Source organism: Tursiops truncatus, chromosome 9, assembly GCF_011762595.2.
Source record: "Tursiops truncatus isolate mTurTru1 chromosome 9, mTurTru1.mat.Y, whole genome shotgun sequence".
NCBI lineage: Eukaryota > Metazoa > Chordata > Mammalia > Artiodactyla > Delphinidae > Tursiops > Tursiops truncatus.
The window spans coordinates 56049990-56063211 of NC_047042.1; the positions used below are offsets into that span (position 1 = coordinate 56049990).

General features: G+C 43.3%; 1 long non-coding RNA gene across 1 annotated transcript in view; it reads left to right on the forward strand.

Annotated features, from left to right (window-relative positions):
• Positions 1-13222, forward strand: part of LOC109548572 (uncharacterized) — a 38561-nt gene that overhangs the window by 23266 nt on the left and 2073 nt on the right. Inside the window, exon 3 of the long non-coding RNA XR_002174692.3 lies at positions 2423-4920. This is a non-coding gene — a long non-coding RNA (uncharacterized lncRNA). The remainder of the gene's footprint in view (positions 1-2422; positions 4921-13222) is intronic.

A 13222-nucleotide genomic window follows, 5' to 3' on the forward strand; every position in this document is an offset into this window, starting at 1 on the left:
GCACTTGCCCCTGACCTAGAGAAAAGCTTTCGCATCTCATGCCTTTTCCTCTGAAGTCTAGTCTGCCTGGAATGGCCATTCCCGCTTGCTGTGCCCATAAACTCCTACCCACCCTTCAAGTCCCAGCTCAGAAATGTGTAGTGATAATAAAAACACTCATCATAAATCAGGTTTCCCTCTTCTGTTCTGTCCTAGCATGCTATAATTTCCCTTTATAGCACTCATCAAATCTGTAATGATATATTTGTGTGAATATTTTATAAGCATATGTGTAACCTGGTTGACCAAAAGCTACATGAGAGCAAAGACCATTTGCCTTCTCACACTTGTACTTATAGCCTATTACCATGCCTGACACATAGTAGGTACTCAGTTAATATTATTGGATGAATGAATTGATAGGTGTACATTTATTGAGTACTTCCACTGTGTCAGGCCCTGGGCTAAGTGCTCCTGATATATGGTCTGTTTTAATGTTCCCAGCAACCTTCTGAGGTAAGTATTATTATTACCTCTGTTGAATAGACAGGAAGTTGAGGCTCAACGATGTCTTGAGAATTTTTCAGGGTCACACAGCTAGTAAGTAGGAGCACTGGGATTTGATATTAAATTTGTGCACCTCTAGACCTCAGCTCATTTGAAATGGTCACCCCCCTGTTACCTTCTTGGACACCCAAATACTAGTTAGTTGTTTCTTTGCTGTTTTTTTCTCATATCATGTCAGCTATTCCTTTATTACCACACTTACCACGTTACATCATCGGGATTTAAATATGTGTATCTTTGAGCTCCATGAGTGCATGGACTTTATTCAACTAGCAGGCCAATTCCAACCACCTCGTCCATAGCCAGGTGCAATTACAATGCCGGACAGTAAGTGCCCAGTTAACCCAGGATCAGTCTCTCTCAATACCTCATTGTCCCCTCCTTATAAAGAAAACAGATGCCATTAACGTAGGTTGACAAAGTAACCAAATGAACAAACAGCTCAGAGGCAGACCAACCATATATGGAAACTTGACATATGAGATGGTGGCTATGGGAAAAGGATGGAGCCAGGACACTTGGTTATCCACATAAAAAGGAGTGAAGGGCTCCCCTGGTGGCGCAGTGGTTAAGAATCCGCCTACCAATGCAGGGGACATGGGTTCGAGCCCTGGTCCGGGAAGATCACGCCACAAAGCAGCTAAGCCTGTGCGCCACAACTACTGAGCCCAAGAGCCACAACTACTAAAGCCCACATGCCTAAAGCCCGTGCTCCGCAACAAGAGAAACCACCACAATAAGAAGCCTGCACACCGCAATGAAGAGTAGCCCCTGCTCACTGCAACTAGAGAAAGCCTGTGCACAGCAACAAAGACCCAATACAGCCAAAAAAAATAAATAAATCAAAAAAAAGAGTAAAATTAGATTTCTATCATACACCATACACAACAATTAATTCTTTTGTTTTTCTTTTTTTTTGCGATACGCGGGCCTCTCACTGTTGTGGCCCCTCCCGTTGCGGAGCACAGGCTCTGGACGCACAGGCTCAGTGGCCATGGCTCACGGGCCCAGCCGCTCTGCGGCATGTGGGATCTTCCCGGACCGGGGCACGAACCCGTGTCCCCTGCATCGGCAGGCGGACTCTCAACCACTGCACCACCAGGGAAGCCCCCAAAATTAATTCTTAATGGATTAATGACTTCCATATGAAAAACGAAACTTACAAACATGTAAAATGAGTAATTGCAGTGGTAATTAGGGAAATAAAAATTAAGACCATGATAAAATAATCATTTTAAAACCATTAAATTTGCCAAAATTAAGAAATCTGATAATAGTGTTGGCAAAGATTTGGGTCACTGCTGGTAGGGGTGTGTGTGTGTGTATATATATATATAATTTTAGAAAAAAGTTTGGCAATATCTAATAAATTGTTATAATTATACTATAGCATATGCAGTAAAAAAAAAAATGATCATGTGCAGTTCCTGTGGAAAACAGCATAACAGTTCCTCAAAACATGGGATTACCATATGATCCAGCAATTCCACTTCTGGGTATATACCCCACGGAAATGAAAGCAGGGACTTGAGCAAATATTTGTACAGCCATGTTCATAGCAGCATTATTCACAAGAGTCAAAGGTGGAAGCAATCCAAGCATGCATCAGTGGACGAACAGATGGACAAAATGCTGTGTGTATATATGTATATATACAATGGAATATTATTATCTCTTTTAAGACCATTGGTTAACTGATACCAGCTAGTGCTGGACCTCCAGGATGGTGAAAGTTCTGGAAACTCTGAAAGGGAGGAAAGGCTGAATGAGATGGGATGCTGGTCTAGAAAATGCTCATGGGCTTTTTGGACAGTCTGGTTTAGAAGCACAGCTACACAAGCTTTGCTTGGCTGAAGCACTCTTCTCTTCTCTCCAGGAAGTTCATTCTCTTTGGTTAAGTGAGCCACCTCACGAAGGATCCAGATCCACAGAATCAGCCTGAAAAAGGAAAAGCCAAGTTGGAAGACACCTGAGACCTAACTTCAGGTATTAGCAAACCTGTCTTATAGACATGCATTCGCTGTGGGCCATTCAGAGAGGAAGCTGGGTATTTAGAGGCGACAGGGAAACCGTGTAAGCTTAGATCTGGGCAAGCATCCACGAGGTAGGCTGCCTGTGAGGTCCTGGGCAAGGTCAACCATATCGGCTGTCAGAGGTTCCAGGACTGGAGGCTGGGGAAAAGAGAGAAGATGACAGCTAAGGTCCTCTCTCACTCTGTGACGATAATTCAAATGCATCCAAATGTTAGACACCTCACCCGCCAGTAAAAATGCTCAGTCCTAGAACCACTCGGTCGACATTTATTTTGAGTTGAATTTTCTCTCTAATTGTTCCGTAACCCATTCTGATCTTACCATGAACCATCTTAGCCCTTTGAACATAATCTGTGCTCCTTGGAGAATTAAAACTGCTGCCAAGGCTTAGGTTTTACTACTTATAACGTAAGCCGTGCATTTCACTAATAAAAAGCTGCTTAAAGCAGATGCATATATTTTTTTTTCTATGTTCCAGAAAGGTCAGTGTTTGCTACCTCTTCTATAAACGAGTCTACCATCTTTTCAAGGTTTTCTCCCACGTGCATTTATAAAGCACTACCATATTCTGCCAACAAAAGTTCTGGAAGCTCACAAGATACTGAACTTAAAGATTTATATAAACAGCCACAGGCAGGTCTTTTGTGTGTGTGTGTGGTACGCAGGCCTCTCACTGTTGTGGCGTCTCCCGTTGCGGAGCACAGGCTCCGGACGCGCAGGCTCAGCAGCCATGGCTCACGGGCCCAGCCACTCCGCGGCATGTGGGATCTTCCCGGACCGGGGCACGAACCCGTGTCCCCTGCATCGGCAGGCGGACTCTCAACCACTGCGCCACCGGGGAAGCCCCAGGCAGGTCTGTTTTGATACTGTCCAAGACACAGTAATGAAGAGGGGATCACAAATAAGTCAGCTAAGTACAGTCACTTTAAAACCACGAATGGAAACGAGAGGCCACTGCAAGGTTTTGATCAATGCTGATGCCAACTTGAACACCGTGAGAAATGTGATGCCGATGTCTTTTCCATCTGGCAGTTTCTTTTCTTAGCAGTAATTAAATCAGTGAAAATTGAATATAGTCATGAGAGTTGCTCACATTTTTTTAGCAGCAATCATGAAACCCAAACCCCATTGATACACTTTGAAAATCTACAGCTGACGAATTTTTAAATGTCAGGTCCATGCTAGTTTATTTTGCAGGCTACTCCAGGGGAGCCAGGCATCAGCCCAAGTCTTCCCTGCAGGCAGGAGGAAGGCTTCTCCTCCAGAGCTGCAGGCAGAGCCCACTGGGCTCTGTGTCCCTTTCCTGGCACCATCTGGGTGGTGTCACCATGAAATTTTCGGCGTGTGCTGCCAGCACTGGCATCCTGTCAGATCCTGGCCCAATACTTCAAGTGTGTATACGTATAGCTGATTCACTTCATCATACAGCAGAAACTAACACAACATTGTAAACCAATAATACTCCACTAAAGATGTTACAATTAAAAAAAAAGTACTTCAAGCGTGTGCTGAGTCAGAACAGGTGCAGGAATTAAGTAACCGCTTTGTACCCACGTTTACATATTGCAGCTTGTGAGCAAGCTGGCTCAGGTGTGCTTCCTCCTTTCTTTGGCCATTGGTTTCCCCTGCCCAGGATCAGTTGGCTGCCAGGCGTGACCTGAAGGGTTACTGCATCGCTGTCATTTGATGAGTTACTGACAGCATGTTTGAAGTTGTCCTTTCATTCTTGTGAGGCCACTTCTTTCTGTTGTGGAATCACTTCTCCCCTCGGAACATACAAACCTACACCACCTACACGTGCCCCTGAACCTGTGTCTGGAGACCCTCAGGAAAGGGGAGCAATCATGACTTTGGTCTTAGGAGCATCTCACTACCTTTCTCCTCACCCAGAGTGTGAAGCCAGGAAAAGAAGCAGAGGCCACCTTTAGAGACGGAGTAGGGAAAGTAAGGAGCTGACTCAGACGCACAAAGAACTTAGCAGTGAGTAGTGCCGACGTTAGCACCTCGTGCTGAGTGGGCAGTGCCAAATAGGGACCTACTTTTGAAAGTTAATAGTGATTATGAAATAGGGGCTGGCTCTCAGTGTGACACAGAGACTGAGGCTGCTGCTGACGAGGGAACATCAAAGCAATGTATGGGGAAACCTAGATGCCAGTGAGGTTTGCCCTTAACACACCAAGCTGCCGTGTGACCCCAAAACAGAAAGGTCTGAACCAAGGGCTGGGGTCCACCGAACTGGTCCAGAGGTGGTGCTGAGAGAAGACCTAGATGCCCAACGTCCAGGATGCTTTCATGCCCAAACACAAGGCTGAGGACACGACCTAGAGAGGAAATGGCACAGGTAAGAAACAGAGGCAGGAGGGTGTTGGCAAAGTTAGAGAGTAAGGCGGTCGCATAGATATTCTTAGAAAACAATGTTTAAACAAAACCAAATGTATATTTCTGGACCCTGAAGTGGAAAGGAAGATCCTTCCAAAACAAAAATGGGAGTGGGTAAGATCAGGAGGCAAAAGGGCTGTTAAAAGCAGTGACTTGGTCTAGTTTTAGCTAATTATATACTGAGATGAAACAGATCCCACGTCACCATGGGGGGATGGAGCTGGAGCCCCCCACCAGGCTGGCTGTTGGGGGCCTGGTTCTGAAAGCTGGGCCAGTGAGCACGCAGAGCCCCCTGGAGCCGGTGCCGACAGGCCAGGTAGCAGGGGACACGGGGACACGGAAGCCCCTGGACACTGACGTGTGGACAGTCGGCTCTACTTGCCTGGCAGTTTCCGCGCACTACCCCCTCCCCACCTTCACCAGCCTATTATCAAGAGAAAGGAAGGCTGTGTTCAGTGATCCTAGGGAAGGTTTTCCCTTTTCTCATGCAGAAAATAAAAAGGAAAAGCAAGCTGAGTCATCAGGAAAAAGAATTATAACCTGATACTAAGTTCAGTTGAAACTTTTGTGACTGTTCTAAAGAGAACAGATGAGCGACACATGGGAACCACTGGAGAAGGAGGCCAGGAGGGGAACTCAGGTAACCTAGGGACAGGGATGTGAGCATGGCCATGACCCCCTTTTTCCTAGGGAGACAGGAGCAAACTGTGATCTGGGCCTATTGGCACAGAACAGGGCTCTGCAACCTTCCCTGTTCCAAAAACGGTGGGGTGTCTGGTGAGTTCAAGATCCAGCTCTTCCCTCCCTGGCTTGCCCACAGGCAGAGTCCCTTCCCTCTCTCCTTTGCTCCTGCCCACCTGCCCTGGAGCCCCCCTCCTCCCCACTACTTACCCAGCACCCCAGCAGCTCTCAGTGCCCAGCAGCTCACGGATCTGTCCTCTAAGCCCACCATTTAATCATAACAGGTAAATCTCAACACTTTACTAGGTGCCAGGCATGGTTCTAAGTGCTTTTGCATATCTTAACTCCTTTAATCTTCATAAACAACCCTATAAGGTAGGTCTTACTTTTATTCCTCCCTGGGAAGACAGGGGCACAGAGAGGTGGAGTGACTTGCCCAAGGTCACACAGCTAGTGAGCAGCAGAGCTAGGATTTGAACCCTGGAAGTCTGGCACCGACATCTGTGCTCTCAACCACTCCATTATCCTGCCTCTCAATGCCAGCCTGTCCTAGGATGCTGGATGTTAGGTTGTATAAGTTAATTTTTAGGTTAGGCCAGTGAGGCCTCCCGCAAGCATACTTGGCCCTGCTTAACTCCTGAGCCCATCAGAACCAAGGCAGATGACTTCCAGGGTCCTGGCACCCTGCCCAACTCTGGCCAGGCCCCTTCCCCTGTATCCCCAGCAAATCTCTGACCTGGAACCACTCTATACTCCGGCTGACCTTCATTACCACCTCTACCTAGAAGCCCCAGTTACAGCACACACTTCACAGAGCTGGGTCCTCTCTCTAACAGTGAAATGGCCCAGGGTTTCCACTTTCCCCGCACTGGATTGCTCACTACTCTTCCTCCTACCAGCTCCTCCCACTCCCCACAAGCCCATGCTACCCTGCTGAGCCCACCTAAGTGGTGAGGGCAGGCACCACCTTTGTGCCATTCTTCTGGCCTCAAAGGTGCAGATCACAGCATTTTGCATGGCAGCTTGACTGGTTAAAAACTTTTAAAAACAAACTAGTAAGTGAAATGCATTTAAGTGACCACGGGAAAGGAGCTCTGTCAAATCCCTGACCTTAGAAAGTCAACCAAGGAGTCTGCTAGACCCTCTCTCCACATGACCTCAGTGTTTAGCATTATCTAACCACACTGACGTGTGGGTGGTGGGACAGAGCCCCCAGCAGTGTGACCCAGGGAAACATGAAGGGGGACCTCGGCATGGTTTGGGGGCCGTGCAGAGTAAAGCAATGAAGAGCAGAGAGGAATGATAAGCAGCTCTGGCTTACACATCAGTATGGTGCTTCTCTAAGGTTTATCACAGGTGTCCATCAAACACTTAAGATGGAGGTGATGGGTGAAATTGATATTTGCTTCTTTGACTCAAGCATTCATTCCCAAGGACATAATCTCAATTCAGAGTTTCCAGGTGAAACTTTGCCAGAAATATTGCCAACTCTGCTGTCCAGGGATTTTGCAAGAATATGGTTAACTTATGGCCACTAAGTGATAATAGAAGATTCTGGGGACTGTCAGGTCAGTTCCAAACAGCTAAGAAACACATAGGTATAAATTAATTAGTAGTATTTTAAGTAACCTAGACTCTAAAACAATATTCTCCAAAGCATGTTCCAATGAATAATTAGAATAAGTGTAGAGAAAAAAATATTCATAGTCAAATAAACTTGGGAAATACAGAGTTAAAGCTAAACAGGCTTTTTGACTACACAGCTTCCCAGGGGCCTTAGCATGTGAGTGAGCACTGCATGTGAGCAGCAAGGGCATCCATCATATGCAGCTTTTCTCACACTTTTTGGTCACCAGCCCCCCTGCCCCCCATTTTCTTCCCCTCATAGGAATGCATGAACTTTGTTGCCCAGAACAGTGCTGCTTTAATGTTAACTGAAAGTAAAATGGTTAGACCACCTTGACCTCTATGAGAAGTGTGTTATTGGAACCCTATTGGAACAGGCAGTGGTCATCAATAGTGGCTAAAATCAATAGATGAAAGGCCCACAGGGAACATTATCATATATGGATCAGGCTGAGGCCAACTGAACCCACCGATGAGTCCTAACGCCACAAAAAGAGAGGCACTCCTAGGGGTTAAAACAGGTGTTCCAGCAAAATGGTACGTGTATGTTCACAGCATCACTATTCACAGAAGTCAAAAGGTGGAAACAACCCAAATGTCTATCAACTGAGGAATAGATAAATAAAATTCCACACAATGGAATATTATTTAGCCATAAAAAGGAATGCAGGGGACTTCCCTGGTGGCGCAGTGGTTAGGAATCTGCCTGCCAATGCAAGGGACACAGGTTCAAGCCCTGGTCCAGGAAGATCCCACATGCCACGGAGCAACTAGGCCCGTGTGCCACAACTACTGAGCCTGCGCTCTAGAGCCCGTGAGCCGCAACTGCTGAGCCTGTGTGCCACAGCTACTGAAGCCCACGCACCTAGAGCCCGTGCTCCGTAACAAGAGAAGCCACCGCAATGAGAAGCCCACGTGCCATAACAAGGAGGAGCCCGCGCTCACCACAACTAGAGAAAGCCCACGCGCAGCAACAAAGACCCAACATAGCCAAAAATTAATTAATTAATTAATTAATTTCAAAAAGGAATGTAGTACTGACACGTGCTACAAACATGCATGAGCCTTGAAAACATTATACTAAGTGAAAGAAGCCAGATACAAAAGGCCACGTATTACATGATTCCATTTATATGAAAAATTCAGAGAGACAAAAAGTAGATTCATGGCTACCAGGGGCTGGGGAGAGGGAGGTGGGGAATGACTACTTAATGGGTACAGAGTTTCTTTTTGAGGTGACGGAAAAGTTCCAGAATTAGATAGTGGTGGTAGTAGCACAACATGGTGAATGTACTAAATACCACTGAATTGTACACTTCAATGTGGCTAAAAGGGTAAATTTGATGTTATGTGTATTTTACCAAATATAAGAGATAGAGAAAGCGAGGCAGGACATACCTCCTGATAGGGTGTAACAGGAAGTTCACAGCACCTCCCATGAGGTAGTCTTGCCAAAAAATCCAACTTGGTTATGCCTCTAGAGCCAACTACCAGTTTACAGGAAAAACAAGGGGAAAGAGGAACATATTCACAACTCCGTGGGGAGGAATTCAGCAAAATCCAAAATGAGGGACAACTAAGGAACAAAAGACCAAGTTTCTTCACAAATAAATGACAAGAAAACAAACACGAAGGACGAATAGTCAGATTTTAAAAGATTTACAAGACCTAACACCCAAATGCAACGTGCATGTCTGGATCCCAATTTAAACAAATCAACTATTTTTAAAAAGCATTAACGAGATAACCAGGAAAATCTGATGACTGACTGGATTTTTTATGATCTTATTACCATTAAATTTGTAGGTGTGATAAGGGTCTTATGGTAAAGCAAAACAGAAAGATTTTATTTTCAGAGCTATGTACTGAGGCATTCACAGACGAAAAGATATGTCTGGGATTTGCTGTAAAGTAATTCAGTGTGAGGAGGGGGAGGAAAATAGTAATACAGAAGAAACAAAATTAGCCATTAATTGATAATTGCTTGAAACTGGGTATTCTATCTAATTTTGTATTAAGTTTGAAAATGTCCATAATAAGAAGTTTTTTAGAAAATAAATTGCCAAGGAGACTTCCCTGGTGGCGCAGTGGTTAAGAATCTGCCTGCCCACACAAAGTAGTGTGTGCATCAGGACCCAGGGGAAGGAGCAGTGAACCCAGGGGAGACTGAACCAGACCTACCTGCCAGTGTTGGAGGGTCTCCTGCAGAGGCAGGGGGTGGCTGTGGCTCACCGAGAGTACAAGGACACTGGCAGCAGAAGTTCTGGGAAGTACTCTTTGGCGGGAGCCCTCCCAGAGTACGCCATTAGCCCCACCAAAGAGCCCAGGCAGGCTCCAGCGTTGGGTTGCCCGAGGCCAAACAACCAACAGGAAGGGAACCGAGCCCCACCCATCAGTAGTCAAGCAGATTAAAGTTTTACTGAGCTCTGCCCACTGGAGCAACAGCCAGCTCTACCCACCACCAGTCTCTCCCATCAGGAAACCTGCACAAGTCTCTTAGAGACACTCATCCACCAGAAGGAAGAGAGCAGAAGCAAGAAGAACTACAATCCTGCAGCCTGTGGAACAAAAACCACATTCACAGAAAGATAGACAAGATGAAAAGGCAGAGGGCTATGTATCAGGTGAAAGAACAAGATAAAACCTCAGAAAAACAACTAAATGAAGTGGAGATAGGCAACCTTCCAGAAAAAGAATTCAGAATAATGATAGTGAAGATGATCCAGGACCTCTGAAAAAGAATGGAGGCAAAGATGGAGAAGATGCAAGAAATGTTTAACAAAGACCTACAAGAATTAAAGAACAAACAGAGATGAACAATACAATAACTGAAATGAAAAATGCACTAGAAGGAATCAATAGCAGAATAACTGAGGCAGAAGAACAGATAAGTGACCTGCAAGACAAAATGGTGGAATTCACTGCTGTGGAACAGACTAAAGAAAAAAGAATGAAAAGAAATGAAGACAACCTAAGAGACCTCTGGGACAACATTAAATGCAACAACATTCGCATTACAGGGGTCCCAGAAGGAGAAGAGAGAGAGAAAGGACCCAAGAAAACATTTAAAGAGATTATAGTCGAAAACTTCCCTAACATGTGAAAGGAAATAGCCACCCAACTCCAGGAAGTGCAGAGAGTCCCATACAGGATAAACCCAAGGAGAAACATGCCGAGACACATAGTAATCAAATTGGCAAAAATTAAAGACAAAGAAAAATTATTGAAAGCAGCAAGGGGAAAACAACAAATAACATACAAGGGAACTCCCATAAGGTTAACAGCTGATTTCTCAGCAGAAACTCTACAAGCCAGAAGGGAGTGGCGTGATATACTTAAAGTGAGGAAAGGGAAGAACCTACAACCAACATTACTCTACCCAGCAAGGATCTCATTCAGATTTGATGGAGAAATCAAAAGCTTTACAGACAAGCAAAAGCTAAGAGAATCCAGCACCACCAAACCAGCTCTACAACAAATGCTAAAGGAATTTCTCTAAGTGGGAAACACAAGAGAAGAAAAGGACCTACAAAACCAAACCCAAAACAATTAAGAAAATGGTCATAGGAACATACATATTGATAATTACCTTAAATGTGAATGGATTAAATGCTACAAACAAAAGACACAGGCTTGCTGAATGGATACAAAAACAAGACCCATATATATGCTGTCTGCAAGAGACCCACTTCAGACCTAGGGACACATTCAGATGGAAAGTGAGGGGATGGAAAAAGATATTCCATGCAAAAGGAAATCAAAAGAAAGCTGGAGTAGCAATACTCATATCAGATAAAGTAGACTTTAAAATAAAGAATGTTACAAGAGACAAGGAAGGACACTACATAATGATCAAGGGATCAATCCAAGAAGAAGATATAACAATTATAAATATATATGCACCCAACATAGGAGCACCTCAATACATAAGACAACTGCTAACAGCTGTAAAAGAGGAAATCGACAGTAACACAATAATAGTGGGGGACTTTAACACCTCATTTACACCAATGGACAGATCATCCAAAATGAAAATAAGTAAGGAAACAGAAGCTATAAATGACACAATAAACCAGATAGATTTACTTGATATTTATAGGACATTCCATCCAAAAACAGCAGATTACACTTTCTTCTCAAGTGCGTATGGAACATTCTCCAGGATAGATCACATCTTGGGTCACAAATCAAGCCTCAGTAAATCTGAGAAAATTGAAATCATATCAAGCATCTTTTCTGACTACAATGCTATGAGATTAGAAATGAATTACAGGGGAAAAAATGTAAAAAACACAAACACATGGAGGCTAAACAATACGTTACTAAATAACCAAGAGATCACTGAAGAAATCAGAGGAAATAAAAAAATACCTAGATACAAATGACAACACACGACAATCCAATACCTGTGGAATACAGCAAAAGCAGTTCTACGAGCAAAGTATATAGCTATACAAGCCTACCTCAAGAAACAAAACTCTCATATAAATAATCTAACCTTACAGCTAAAGGAACTAGAGAAAGAAGAACAAACAAAACCCAAAGTTAGCAGAAGGAAAGAAATCATAAAGATCAGAGCAGAAATAAATGAAATAGAAACAAAGAAAACAATAGCAAAGATCAATGAAACTAAAAGCTGGTTCTTTGAGAAGATAAACAAAATTGATAAAGCATTAGCCAGACTCATCAAGAAAAAGAGGGAGAGGACTCAAATCAATAAAATTAGAAATGAAAAAGGAGAAGTTACAACAGACACTGCAGAAATACAAAGCATCCTAAGAGACTACTACAAGCAACTCTATGCCAATAAAATGGAAGAAATGGACAAATTCTTAGAAAGGTATAAGTTTCCAAGACTGAACCAGTTGAAATAGAAAATATGAACAGACCAATCACAAGTAATGAATTTGAAACTGTGATTAAAAATCTTCCAACAAACAAAAGCCCAGGACCAGATGGCTTTACAGGTGAATTCTATCAAACATTTAGAAAAGAGCTAACACCCATCCTTCTCAAACTCCTCCAAAAATTGCAGAGGAGGGAACACTCCCAAACTCATTCTATGAGGCCATCATCACCCTGATACCAAAACCAGACAAAGATACTACAAAAAAAGAAAATTACAGACCAATATCACTGATAAATATAGATGCAAAATCCTCAACAAAATACTAGCAAACAGAATCCAACAACACGTTACAAGGATCATACACCATGATCAAGTGGGATTTATCCCAGGGATGCAAGGATTCTTCAATATATGGAAATCAATCAATGTGATACACCATATTAACAAATTGAAGAATAAAAAACCACATGATCATCTCAATAGATGCAGAGAAAGCTTTTGAGAAAATTCAACGGTCATTTATGATAAAAACTCTCCAGAAGGTGGGCATAGAGGGAACCTATGTCAACATAATAAAGTCCATATACGACAAACCCACAGCAAACATCATTCTCAATGGTGAAAAACTGAAAGCATTTCCTCTAAGATCAGGAAAAAGACAAGGATGTCCACTCTCACCACTATTATTCAACGTAGTTTTGGAAGTCCTAGCAAACAGCAATTAGAGAAGAAAAAGGAATACAAATTGGAAAAGAAGAAGTAAAACTGTCACTGTTTGCAGATGACATGATACTATACATCGAGAATCCTAAAGATGCCACCAGAAAACTACTAGAGCTAATCAATGAATTTGGTCAAGTTGTAGGATACAAAATTAATGCACAGAAATATCTTGCATTCCTATACACTAATGATGAAAAATCTGAAAGAGAAATTAAGGAAACACTCCCATTTACCATTGCAACAAAAGAATAAAATACCTAGGAATAAACCTACCTAGGGATACAAAAGACCTGTATGCAGAAAACTATAAGACACTGATGAAAGAAATTAAAGATAATACCAACAGATGGAGAGATATACCATGTTCTTGGATTGGAAGAATCAA